The sequence below is a fragment of the Castanea sativa genome, chromosome 5 (genome assembly GCF_040712315.1).
Source record: "Castanea sativa cultivar Marrone di Chiusa Pesio chromosome 5, ASM4071231v1".
In the NCBI taxonomy this organism is placed as follows: domain Eukaryota; kingdom Viridiplantae; phylum Streptophyta; class Magnoliopsida; order Fagales; family Fagaceae; genus Castanea; species Castanea sativa.
The window spans coordinates 20,191,481-20,197,278 of record NC_134017.1 but is presented as its reverse complement, the minus strand read 5'-3'; positions in this window follow the sequence as shown (position 1 = coordinate 20,197,278).

The following is a 5,798-nucleotide window of genomic DNA, read 5'->3' as shown; positions in this document are numbered from 1 at the left end:
CGTCCCTTCATCTTGCACGACATTCCCTCTATATATATATATGTTGCTTGTCCCTTTCATTTTTACATTTTGAAAGATTTTTCTTGATTAGAGCGCTACCGTCCACTCTCTTTAAGTCGTCACTCTATCAATCTTGGTGCCACCGTACTCTACGCTCTTCCCATCGCCCTTCTTATGTCGTCAAGTTATAAGTATTCTTCCTTTTATCCCAAGTTTCTTCTTTTTATCATTCTATTCGCCTTCCCGTTGTCTGTGTAAAACTAAGGTCTTAGGGTTTTTTACCCATCACATGTAGGTGTCAAATGTCTAGTGAGGTGTCAAGTGGTCAATCGTTTGTTTGCGAATGAGCGGGCTACGATGAGGTGTTTCTGTTAGGTCAGGCAAACTCCAGCACCTCCAGTGAGGAAAGGATTCCGTTAGCCAACTCACCTTCTGCAATGGAGGATGAGGTACAGGGTGAGGACAGGTCAGAGTATGATTCAAATAATGATCTAGACAGTGTAGACCCTCCTATTCAATCAATCATAGGTCCTGATGGGTTTAGGGAATTTATCCTACTTCCTTTGTGGATGGTTAATGACTTCGTTTCCACCATAAAACAAACACACTTCAATACACTTAGGGAGAAGTACCAGATACCCGACCACATACCTATTCGTCTACCCTTCAAGCCTGAAAAATGATACTATAAGGGTCTCTAAGACGTCGGAGTGTATGAGCAGATGCTGAAAGCAGGGCTACGCTTCCCATTGAGTGCTCTTCACCAACGTCTTCTCCAATACTTAGGACTGGCCGTCACCTAGATCTCCCTGAATGCTTGAAGGGTCTTCCTGGGTATGGAAGTTTTGTACGGGGTGATGTCTAACGGGGCGCGTTGTTTGATAATGAAGGAGTTCTTCCATTCTTATCGTCCGTTTGAGATCACCCAATCCAAGGGTATGTACAGTTTCTTGCCGAGGAGTCTGTTGCTTAGGTTAGTATGCGAGACCCTAGACTCCAACAGGAACTGGAAGGGTCGATATATTTTCCTCCATGGGGACGACTGGATGTGTCACCCCAACGACCAGGAATACATGCCTATGGACAAGACCTAGGGTATATAATGCCCCCATCTGGTAGGTGTCTGTCCTTCTTAGGTTTAATTTTTCAATTTGTTTAATCATTCTAACCATATCTTTTTGCAACCTGGGAGCATCCACAGGTTACCACTGAGCAGTTTGGTTTCTTGGAAAGAATCTTTAGGACCACCAAGTTGTCAGAGAGAACGTGGGTTAATTTAGTTACTTTAGATACTCTCCACTGGTACTGCAACGACCCTGAACCCACTACTACTGCCCGTCAATATGACGCACGAATTCACCAACGTAAGTCCGTTCCCCACTATATGTTTTTGTGTTCTAAGTGCTTTCATGATTCTTACCCGTCCACTTTTATGCAAAAATGGAAGATAGTAGGAGAAGAGCTTACATCAAGCAGCAAGCTAGTGCCAAGAAAAAGCAGGAGGGGGCCTTCCTTCTAAGACGAGCTCAGCTCACCCGTCCACCAAAAGGCAGCTGTCCAAAAAATTGGACTGTCATACAAAGAAACCTAAAGTGGTGATGGGGCTAGCTGCCAAGCAAACTTCCAACTCGTTCAAGTTGCCCCCTAAGCTCGGCTTAGGGAAGGGTAAGGGCTTGATGGTTAGCCTGGACCCCCTCGAGGAGAAACCACCCATCCTTCTTCGCGAGGATTCTTAATATCCCCTCAAGCAAATCACATCCATTATCAAGGACGAAGACTATAAGGACCTGGGCAACCACGCCATTGAAGCTATGTGGGAGGCGGGTCTATTCAACCTTGCACAGGTTTGTATCTATCCCAATACCTTTCCATTGTGTTTGTTTATTAATTTCCTTATCTTATATTTATGGTTGGTTCAGGGAGTCTTAATGATGAAGGGGTTGATGGAGCGCTGCCTCTCCTATGAGATGACATTGGAGCATGTCCGGGCAAAGGTGAACGCGATGGAGGAGGAGCTGACGGAGCTGAAAGCCTAGAAGATTCGTTAGGAGGAGAAGCTCAAGGCGTCGGAGCAACGCTGGGGAGAGTTGGAGAAACAAGTGGATGTCCTAGAAAAAGTCCTGGAAGACAAATAGGACAGTCTCCTTCAGGCTAAGATTGACGCTATACAAGATTATCGAGATTTTGATGCTCTTCTAAGCGAAGTGGGCACATCCTTTGCTGACGGTTTCGACGATTGCCTCCGTCAAGTCAAGGCTTCCTTCCCAGACTTGAACCTTTCGCACATTACCATAAATCTTGAGGGCTAGACCCCTGCCCATCCTGTTGACTCTGAAGGGGCGGACGAGCTTTTTGGTGACGACCCTTGCAACGGTGAGGCTCAAAAATTTGGTACAAAAAAGTCCGTCAAGGATTGCACCCGTCGGCCTGAGGTTGAGACGCTTAAGAAGGAGGAGGAAACCCCCCGTTGCCCAACAATAGTTTTTTATTTTTTACTTCATTTTTTGTTCAAATTTGAAAATGCTTTGTAGAACAGTATCTTTGTTAATTTTAACCGTTGCCTATTGTTTCGTAGGCTTTTTTGTAGACATTTATAATATCTATTATACGTTTAATAGTACATTCGTCTACTTTGCGCTCGTCCTTGTGAACTTAATCTATTCATCGAGTGAACCCGTTCACCTTGCATGGTCCATCCCCTTTTGGGTGACCCATCCAACTTATGGACTTTCGTGAATATATTTCATCCTTCTTAGGATGATCCGTCCAGTTTATGAACATGGTGTATAGACTTCATCTTCTTGGGATGATCCGTCCACTTTTTGGACTTAGTGATTAAACTCATCCTTCTTGGATGACCTGTCCAACTTATGGATTTCGTGAATATATTTCATTCTTCTTAGGATGATCCATCCAATTCATGGACTTGGTGTATAATGATGCGAAGAAAATTAGTAGACTGGATGCTTCGGGATTCAAAGGGCTAGCGACTGTTTTGAAGGCCTGAAAAAGAAAGAACAAGTAATCAAAGGCGACTAGGGTGGACGGCCAAAAATCCTCCAATGCCAAAGTTAGTTTCTCTCTTAAGTTCTAGAGTTTCAACTTTTTAGGAATTGTAAAAACGTATCTTTATCTGGTCTAAATGGGTGTTTATATAGTGTGCCCTAGAAACGGTTATGAGATTTGTAAATTCCTCAGTACTTTAGGAGGTCAGGGGGTTCAAGAATAACTTCCACAACTGCCATGGGAGTTATAACTGTCATTGGAAGTTAAGTATTTAATAAGGAGTTGTAGAAATGAACTTGAGTCTTCCTCATTCCTTGGATCGATGGCAAGCAAAAGTGTTAGGGGGTCGTCCAGGAGCTTTCCTGATAGACGACCCTCATTCCCATGGACGGTCGTCCTGCTATGGACGACCTTCTTATGTGGGATACCTTTTCTGCTCTAGACGCCTCTTATGGACGATTGTAGTTCAATTTTTTATCTCACCATCAGTGTATAAATTTCATCCTTTTGGGATGATCCTTCCACCTTTTGGACTTAGTGAAGATATTTCATCCCTTTTAGGATGATCTGTCCAGTTTATGGACTGTGATTAAGATTCTGTAAAAAAAAACGTGTTCTAAATAAACTCTTATTATGGTAGATATGCAAGTAGAATTTGTTCATGAAAAATAAGTAAATTGCCATTTGGGCTCCAAAAGTACTGTAGATAATAATAAAAACTAAAGGGGTAAACTAGAAAAATAAACTGGAAATGAGGTGTCGTCACCTGCGCCCTCATCTATTGGTAGTACTTCTTCAAGTTCTCCGCGTTACATGGATGCTGCAGCTTTTTTCCGTCTAGTGTCTCGAGGTAGTAAGTGCCCCTCCTATGCCATGATGTGATCTTGTATGGTCCCTCCCAATTGGGTCCTAGTTTCCCCCGAGAGGGGTCTTTGGTGGCGCCCGCTACTTTCCTCAAGATGAGGTTTCCTTCCTAGAAGTCCTTGTGTTTCACCCGGGAGTTGTAGTGCCTGGCCATGAGGTTTTGGTATCGTGCTAACCTTTGTTCAACCGTCGCTCTGACCTCATCTACCATATCGAACTGTAGGCGCATCGCCTCATCATTTTTCTCGTCGTCGTGGTTTGAAACTTGTAACTTGTGAGACCTACCTCAGCTGGGATAACCGCCTCACTGCCATACGCAAGTCGAAACGGTGTCTCTCTTGTAGGTGTCCTTGTCGTCGTCCTATAATACGCTTGGCAACTCTTTTGGCCAGATACCCTTTGCCCCTTTTGAGATGAGTCTTGATTATTTTCAGCAATGATTGGATCGTGACCTCAACCTATTAGTTGGCTTGAGAGTGTGTGGGCGACGAATAGTGGTTCTTGATCCCAAGCTGTGAGCAGAAGTCCCTGAATGCATCATTATCAAACTGTTTCCCATTGTCTGAGACCAGGACCCTAGGTATATTGTACCTACAAACAATGTTCCTCCATACAAAACTGCATACATTCTTTTCCGTGATGGTAGCCAGGGCTTCGGCCTCTACCCATTTGGTGAAGTAGTCTATGCCGACTAGTAGGAATTTCAGCTGCCTAACTGCAGTAGGAAACGGTCCCATGATATCAAGCCCCCATTGAGCAAAGGGCCATGGGGCCGTTATTAGGGTGAGTTCCTCCGTCAGTTGCCTTATGAGGTTGCCAAACCTCTAACATGTGTCACATTTTTTGATGTACGGTTAGGCATCCTTCTGTATGGTGGGCCAATAGTACTCGGCCCTAATTAGCTTAAGAACTAAGGATCGCGATCCCGAGTTGTTCCCGCATACTTCTTCGTGGACTTCTCTCATGACATAGTCCACTTCCTTAGGGATAAGGCATCTCAGGTAGGGGTAGGAGAAACCTCTTTTGTATAAGATATCTTTGATCAGTACGAATCGTGCAGCGTAGACTCTCAACTTCCCCGTAGCTCCCTTATCATCAGGCAACAATCCGTCTTTTAGGTAGGAGATAATTGGTGTCTTCCAGTTTTCCTCGATACTTATCTCTTGCACATTAACTGTGTTTATTATTGGTGAGTTCTAAACAAAGAAGAGTACTTGAGTGGGGTAAGACATGTCATCCACTGATGCCGCCTTGGCAAGATGATAGGCTTGCTCATTCTCCTCTCTTGGGATTTGAACAAATTCAGCCTTGAGGTTGTGCATCTGATTCTTCACCTGTTCCAGGTATTCTTTCATCCATTCTCCTCTGCACTCGTAATTTCTGTTAATCTGACTAGTGACCACTTGGGAGTTGCAATGCACTATCGCACCTATGGCCTCTGCTGCTTGCGCGAGATCCAGCCCCGCTATCAGTGCTTCATACTCGGCCTCATTATTCGTTATGGGGAAGTCAAGTCGGACCATGCACTTGACCTCGTCTCCTTCTGGGCTGTGAAGTACTATACCGACTCCTCCTGCAAGTTTATTTGCCAACCCGTCTGTGTGAATCATCCAGTAAGGGCTCCTTGTTCATCCGTGAGGGTGAATTTAGCAATGAAGTCAGCAATAACCTGCCCTTTTATGGCTATACGCAGACGATGCTGGATGTCAAACTCACTCAGCTCGATCACCCATAGCACCATCCGTCCAGCTGCCTCTAGACTGCTCATTGTTCTTCACAAGGGTTTTTCTGTCAAGATAACCACAATGTGGGCCTGGAAGTATGGTTTAAGCTTACTCGCTGCAGTCACCAGTGCGAAGGCAAGCTTTTCCATAGGTGGGTACCTCTCTTCCGCACCTCGGAGCGCTTAGCTTGTGAAGTATACGAGT